An 8199-nucleotide genomic window follows, 5' to 3' on the forward strand; every position below is an offset into this window, starting at 1 on the left:
CTGCATGTAGTCACGGGAAGTGGCTTGCAAGGGGGGTCGGGGCCCTAAGAGGCTGCCAGGGTAACTCATTGTAAGTTGGATTAATAAGTGATAACATTCACACCTAATACTAACTGAATGAACCTAAAAAGATAAGTGTTTTGTTCTTGCCCATGCCTTGAGTGCTTGTACAGGCTAGGATGGGAGTAGTGAGATGCATGGTTGCGACCTTGCATTCCGTAGTATGCCTCGTCAGTATGAGAGGATACTAGTGGCCGCATGAAATCAGTATGGACCTGTGGAGTTTAGCTAACTGCCAGGGTACTTGTATGTGATAATTGCGATGACACTTTCCCACTTGCATAGTAGGTTCCTACATGTCATTGTGTGCCTCTGGGATTAGATGTTAGATTTTGTGTTTGGAACCTTTGAGTTAGTATACTTTTAGGATTCCTGGACTTATGGAGATTTGTGCTATATGATTTTGATAGCCTATTTGGGACTTGAGATTATCTCCTCAGCACGGTGGAAGTGGACCACTTAGGCACCACACGGTCGAGTGGTAGTGTATTTTCCACTCTTATCATTTTGAGATTCATTGAGACATTGTGGTTGATGCGTCCTTCATGATGGTGGATATCTATCCATTTTCATTGATGACTAGCATATGTTAGATGATGTTATCTTATGTTTTTATTTGCATGTTATATTACTTTCTACATATGATGTTGTATATATTAGGAGTGACATTCTTACTATGTAATACCGATGATCTCTTCGGTGATTTGGAATGTTACGCACGGAGGGATGGCTAGGATCCACGATGGTCTAATGATGCTATTAACGGTTGGGAGGAACCATGCACTTAGTTTATTATGTTTGATCTTTATGGTGGATGTATATGTTTTCTATGATGATGTATCAGGTGTATCATGTGATTATCTTTACTTTGATGTATCATGGATGAGAATAGGATGATGTACCTTATTCTATGTATGTATATTCTTTTGAGGTTGTCATACCCTGTGGCATGTACAATGGATGATTGAGTATTTGAAATGTAATGTATAAACATTGGACTTATCATTATTGTTTCATATGGATGTTGTTCTAGATGGATTCATGTATGTAATTCAATGTTAATGGATCTTTAAAGAATGTAATCTATTATGTATGTTATGTTTACTTTTAGATGGACATTGCTATTGCTTCCGTTATTGTGCGTTAGTTATATGTGGTATTTACTTTCATAAAAAAAAAATTGCTACTAAAACTTAGTAAAATTCTAGGTTAATTCTTTGGATCCCTTGGCGGGGAATTACATTTGGTATCAGAGCCCAAGTTTCTACATTGGGAGCTCTGGGTATTTTGGAACAACTAGAACTTTGAACTATTAAGTGTAAATTTCCAAACTTGATTTAGGTGAACTGAAATAGAACTTGAACTGTTACTTGAATATTTTTCATAGTTCAACACTTAGTTTCAAAATTGGAAATTTTACTTAAACCTAAACATAGAACTGAACTTAGTACCTTGTACTGTTGTAGGATGGTGTCTGGGACTAGGTCTTCTGTTAGAGGTCGTGGCAGAGGCTGTGGTAGAGCTCATGGTCGTGGTAGAGCTATCAGTGTCCATGAGTCTGCCCATGAGGGATCTGCTCATGTAGAGAGCAGGGAAGAACACTCTAGTAGGTAGTAGGAAGAGAGCCGTAGAGAGGACCAAGCTGAGTCTAAAGAGGTTGGCTTGAGGCAAATGATGCAGACTATTCTAGAACATCTACCTCCTATTCAAGAACAGCCTAAAGTGCATCAGACAAAACAAGAGCATAGACCTAGATCTAGAAGTCCTCAGAAGAATCGTCAGAGATCCATTGTGTCCACTCAGATGAAGGATCTTTCAAGATCCAAGGTTAAGCTTTTCAATGGGCAAGGTTCTAGTTATGTGGCCGAGTAGTGGCTTATTTCCCTCGATAGGATTTTTCCCATGCAAGAGTTCGACAACAATGTTTAGGCAAGATTTGCGATCACTAATTTAGAGAATTTTGGGGCCACTTGGTGGACTATTGAGGAGAAGAAGTTGGGAATTGATATGAGTAGTGTTACATGGGAACTATTCTTGGAAAGTTTTCATGAACGATTCCTACCAAAGGAATGGAAATAGCAAAGGGTTGATGAATTTCATAATCTCAGACAGTACACTTTGTCAGTGACCGAGTATGAGTGTAAGTTTTATGAGCTCATGTCTTTTTCAGGATTCAGTGAAAATTTAGCTCAGTTGACACAACATTTTATTAGGGATTTGAATAACCGTATTATTGGGGGAGTTAAGGTGTTTGAGCCAAAAACCCTCAAGGATGCAGTACATCGAGCTATCCTTGTTGAGAAAAGTGTCAACCTTGGTTAAGGTGGTTTTGTAGGAGCGCCAACAACATCAGGATCTAAAAGAAACTACAATTCAGGTGGTAACAAGAAGTTTTCTTTCTCTAAGGGGAAACAGTCTTAGTAGACACGGCAACAGAAGGGATCAAATTCTCAAGCTCAAGGTGGTGGCAAAGGTTCTAACACCAAGAACAACCGCAATGCTCAATGCAATAAATAAAATCAGTCCAATCAGCCAGCTCAGAGTAGCCAGTCTTTTGTGAGTAGGAACAGTTGTTAGCAATCAAATGTACCACCTATGGGTAGAGGTTCTGGTAGAAACACAGAATGTTTTTCATGTGGTCAGATTGGACATTATGCAGCTCAGTTTCCTCAATGAGACCTCAGTTTTTAGGACCTAGACCTACCATTTCAGAGCCTACAGTTGGTGATGCAAGTAGAGCTCATAGAGTTTTTGCAGCAGTTGATCAGCGTCAGGTGGATCATCAGGGAACAGTGGTTGAGACCATAAGTGTTATTAGAGGTATATCTCTTTCAGTATTGTTTGATTCAGGAGCTACAGATTTATTTATTTCACCATCTATAGTTTCTAAGTGTAAGCTGGATGCAGTGAAGCAAGATCGTGGTTGGCAAGTGGAACTAGCCTCAAGCATTAAGGTCTCCATAGATTTTGTAGTTCATAAGTATGGGCTTAGCTTAGGAAGCTTTAATACAGCAGTGGATCTTCGAGTCATACCCCTGGGTTCCTATGATGTGGTGTTAGGCATGGATTGGCTTGGATCTCATAGAGCCAGTATAGATTGCAGGAAGAAGATTATTTTGTCCCAGGACGACCAACGGAATGATGTACAGTTAGTTTGGATACCGAGGCCTATATCTCTGTGGATTATTTTTGCTATGCAATTGAAGCAAAGTTTCATAAGGGATGTCAGATATTTTCTGTTATGGTAAATGATCTTGATGAGGAAGATTCCATGAGGAAGACTTTGGATCACCCGATTTTGCAGGAGTACGCAGATGTTTTTCCAAGTGAGATTCCAAGCATGCCTCCAAAGAGGGACATTGACTTTAGTATTGATCTTATTCCTAGAGCGGAGCCTATCTCTAAAGCTCCTTATTGCATGAGTACACAGGAAGTGGGTGAGCTATGTCTTCAGCTAGAGGAACTTCTGGCCAAAGGGAGCATTCAACCTAGTGTATCACCATGGGGAGCTCCAGTACTCTTTGTGAAGAAGAAAGATAGTTCTTTGCGCCTTTGTATTGACTACAGACAGTGGAATAAGGTGACTATCAAGAATAGGTATCCTTTACCTAGGATTGATGACTTATTCGATCAGATCAAGGGAGCTACAGTATTCTCCAAGATTGATCTTAAGTCAGGATACCACCAGCTTCACATTAAGGAATCAAATATTCACAAGACTGCATTTTGAACGTGCTATGGGCATTATGATTTCACAGTGGTACCTTTTGGCTTGACTAATGCTCCATCGGTTCTCATGAGTTTGATGAATGGTGTGTTCCAATCTTATCTAGACAGGTTTGTACTCATGTTTCTTGATGACATATTGATATATTCTAAGACTCAGAAGGAGCATGAGGAACACCTGCGGTTGGTTTTACAGTGTTTAAGAGACAATCAGCTTTATGCCAATGCAGCTAAGTGTGAATTCTTCAAATTAGAGATTTAGTATTTAGGGCATGTTATTTCAGGTGATGGTATTTTAGTAGATCCTACAAAGATTCAGGTGATAATAGATTGGCCTACACCAACTAATGTGTCAGAGATTCGTAGTTTCATGGGTTTAGCCTATTATTATCGCAAATTTGTCTAGAACTTCTCTACAATAGCACATCCTATCACTTCTCTTCAGAGGAAAGGAAAGAAGTTCATATGGACAGAGAAATGTGAGGAAGCTTTTCAGAAGCTCAAGGATCTTTTGACTAGTGCACTGATTCTAGTTGTACCAGATCCAAAAGGTGATTTCATGGTATGTACAGATGCTTCGCTTGAAGGGATTGGGGCAGTGTTGATGCAGAATGGATGATGATTGCGTATGAATCACATAAGCTCAAGGATCATGATTTAAATTACCCTACGCATGATCTTGAGTTAGCAGCAATATTTCATGCTTTGACTAGATGGAGACATTTCTTGTTGGGGCACAGATTTGAGCTACACAGTGATCATCGTAGTCTATAGTACATTTTTACTCAGCCTAATTTGAATGCTCGCCAGAGGCGGTGGATGGAGTTTCTATGCGAGTATGATTTTGAGGTTAAGTACATTCAGGGTAAGGAGAATGTGGTGGTGGATGCTTTGAGTCGCAGGAGACATGTGGTTTTATCGATGACCCTTAGTGTAGATTTGAGGAGTCAAATTCTTCAGGCACTTCCTACAGATTCCTGGTATTAGGAAGTGTGTAGAGAGATAGATTCAAAGAAATCTTTGGAAGGAAAGTTTGTAGGTTATGTTCAAGAATCAGATGGTCTTTTAAGACATTTGGGTAGGATATATGTGCCTTTTTTAGATGAGATTTGCACCTTGATACTGGCAGAAGCCCATCGTACACCTTACTCAGCACATCCAGGTGTCAAGAAGAGGCATGCTGATTTGAGACGTTTGTTCTTTTGGTCTGGGATGAAGCGAGATATTGCTGATTTTGTGGCTAGGTGCCTTGAGTGTCAGAGAGTTAAGGAAGAACATCAACACCTAGCTAGACTTTTGCAACCTAATCTCATTCCTTTTTGGAAGTGGGATATCATCTCCATGGATTTTATAGTAGGATTACCTATGACTGTTCAGCGTCATGATGCTATCATGGTCACCGTTGATCGATTGACTAAGGTGGCACATTTTTCACTGATTAGGTCTTCCTACACAATAGCTTCTGTAGCTAATGTCTTTGTGCATGATATTGTGGGATTACATGGTATTCCTAGGAAGATCATTTCTTATAGGGATCCTATATTCACATTTGCATTCTAGACATCGCTACAGCATGAGCTTGGAGTGCAGTTAAACTTCAGTTCGGCATATCATCCAGAGACTAATGGTTAGACAGAGAGGGTGAATCAGGTTTTAGAGGATATGTTACGGATGTATGTGATGGATAGGCAGACACATTGGGAGGATTATCTCTACCTGGTGGATTTTGCTTACAACAACGGGTATCATAGTTCTATTGGCATGGCACCATTTTAGGCATTATACGAACATCCTTGTCGTACACCATTGAGTTGGGACAGTCTTGAGGATTGCATCATGTTGGGTCCTGAGATGCTTCGTGATATGGAGCAATAGGTAGTGTGTATCCGTGAGCACTTGACTACGGCACAGGATAGGAAGAAGAAGTACACCGATGCTCATAGGACTGATAAGCAGTTTGTTGTGGGTGATAAGGTTTTCTTGAGAGTGCATCCATGAAAGAGTCCAATCTGGTACGGAAAGGGTCCTAAGCTAGCACCTCATTTTGTGGGACCATTCGAGATTCTAGAGAGGATTGGCCCAGTAGCTTACCGCCTTGCTCTACCGCCCAACCTATCTCGCATTCATGATGTTTTCCATGTTTCAGTGCTTCGGTAGTATATACTTGATATTGTACATGTTCTTGATTGGAATGTGTTGTAGGTAAAGGATAGGCAGCTGGCTTTGGAGCCAGTTCATATTCTGGAGCAGCAGGAGTTGACCCTCAGGGGTCAAACCATCAAGCAGGTAAGGGTCCAATGGGACCCTACTAATGATTCTTCAGCTACTTGGGAGGATGCAGCCAGATTGAGGGAGTTATATCCCTACTTATTTGTAGGATTCCAGGAGTAAGCCTAACCCAAGGGGGGGTGGATGTAGTGCCTACCCTCGTTCACATCTTTTCTGGACATTATTGTGTTATTATCAGACTATGATGGACTAGTTTTATGTTGATGGATTAGTGGTATTGCTTTGAGACTATCAGACATTATGTTATGGATTTAGAGATTATGTGATGAGATCATTTAGACTTTACATTTCATGCATACATGATGATCATTATATTATTTTTAGATATTATCGATGGTTAGTTGATGGTTATTATCTTATGTGTTTTATTATGGATACTTACCCCATACTTGCATGTGTATGGTGTGCGTGTTTTCTTATTGTATGGCATTTCTGATGTGGTTAAGGAAGGGAGTCGTAGTCACCTACTTAGTCAGGATCTACATAGTGCACCACTTCCTACCATTGTCTGTTTAGCTTAGCATTATATATAATGTATGTACATGCATGGTTTTTTTGCAGGTTGCAGGTACTGAGTATCGACTTCCTTGAATTTCCAGGATGAGCATACCCTATTATACTATCTCAATGATAAGAGAAGGGAGATAAATTCTTAAGTCCAAATCCCAAACCTTTAAGCCAATTGTCCTAGTGAGGTAGGACAAGTATCTAGATATTTTACCCACCGAATGTGTCAGATGACATGATTCGTGATTTTTAACCCTTTAGACTGATTTTGAGTGATTTGCTCTATGATGGGTTTTCATATTTTATCTAGGAGGTCTATGGTGAATTTTCCATTAATTAAGTCTTAATAAATAGATTTAATTAATAAATTAATTATTTGAGAAAATTAATATAAAATATCATGTTATTTGATATTTTGATTATAATTAATTAAATGAGAATTAATTGAGGAAAAAGAATTAAATAAAAGAAAATTAGAAATTAAAATAATAAAATAATAATAATAAGTAATATATAAATAATAATAATAATAAAAGTTATAAAAATTAAAATGAAAGTTATAAAGATTAAAATAGAAGTTATAAATATTTAAATAGAAATTATATAAAAAGTGAATTGGAGTTATAACTTTGCATCAGAGTTAACGCACTTTTCTATTTCTCAAGTGTCAAAAACATGGGGGTTAGTGCATTAATTAAGCACATGGTGTCTACAACCCTATGGCTCATCTTGAAGGTTGGAAAAGACCCATGCTTAGTTGGTGACACCGGGTAGATTCTTGTGATTTTACTTATGCTATTTCTGCATCATACATTCCCTGTCTTCTTCGTGTCTTCCATATGTCTTCTGAGAAGTTTCATATTTATATGCATTCTCAATATGGGTAGATTAATTTATTGGAGAATTTTATATGCATTCTATAATGCAAATATTTTATTCTTAAATTGTAGATATAATCTTTGTGGAAATAAAAATAAAAAATACATGGTTATATATTCAGATCTGCATACATACATACATACATACATACATACATACATACATACATACATACATACATACATACATATATATATATATATATATGTATGTATGTATACATTTATTATGAATCTATTATAAAATTTGATTATATATATATATATATACATATGTATATTTATATATGATAAACTAAATGAGCGATTGATAAATCGCAGTGGGAAAATTTAATAAATCGCATCGCTATTCATATCGCATGAAAAAATGTTTTAAAAAATGTATATAATGAAATGTCGTGGGCATGAATTGTACCCCATGCCTGCAGAAGGCAGAGGCTTGCCGTCACAGGTCTGCGGCGACGGGTGTACTATGTACCCGCTATCAACGCAGTGCCTGCAATCGTAGGTACTGTGTACCATAGCAAGAGAAAGGGGGGGTTATTTAATAATATTGTTATACTAGAAATGTTTATGTTAAAACGTTTAAAACAATCGATATACATGAAATCTATTTTCATTGTTATTTCATATGATATATATGGTGTCGATCGAAATTGTTAAATCGATTTTATAAAACGTAATAACTATTTATATATTTACATATGTATGTATGTATATGTATATATATGTGTGTGTG

Source organism: Cupressus sempervirens, chromosome 2, assembly GCF_028749045.1.
Source record: "Cupressus sempervirens isolate cs-2001-9-10 chromosome 2, ASM2874904v1, whole genome shotgun sequence".
Lineage (NCBI taxonomy): Eukaryota > Viridiplantae > Streptophyta > Pinopsida > Cupressales > Cupressaceae > Cupressus > Cupressus sempervirens.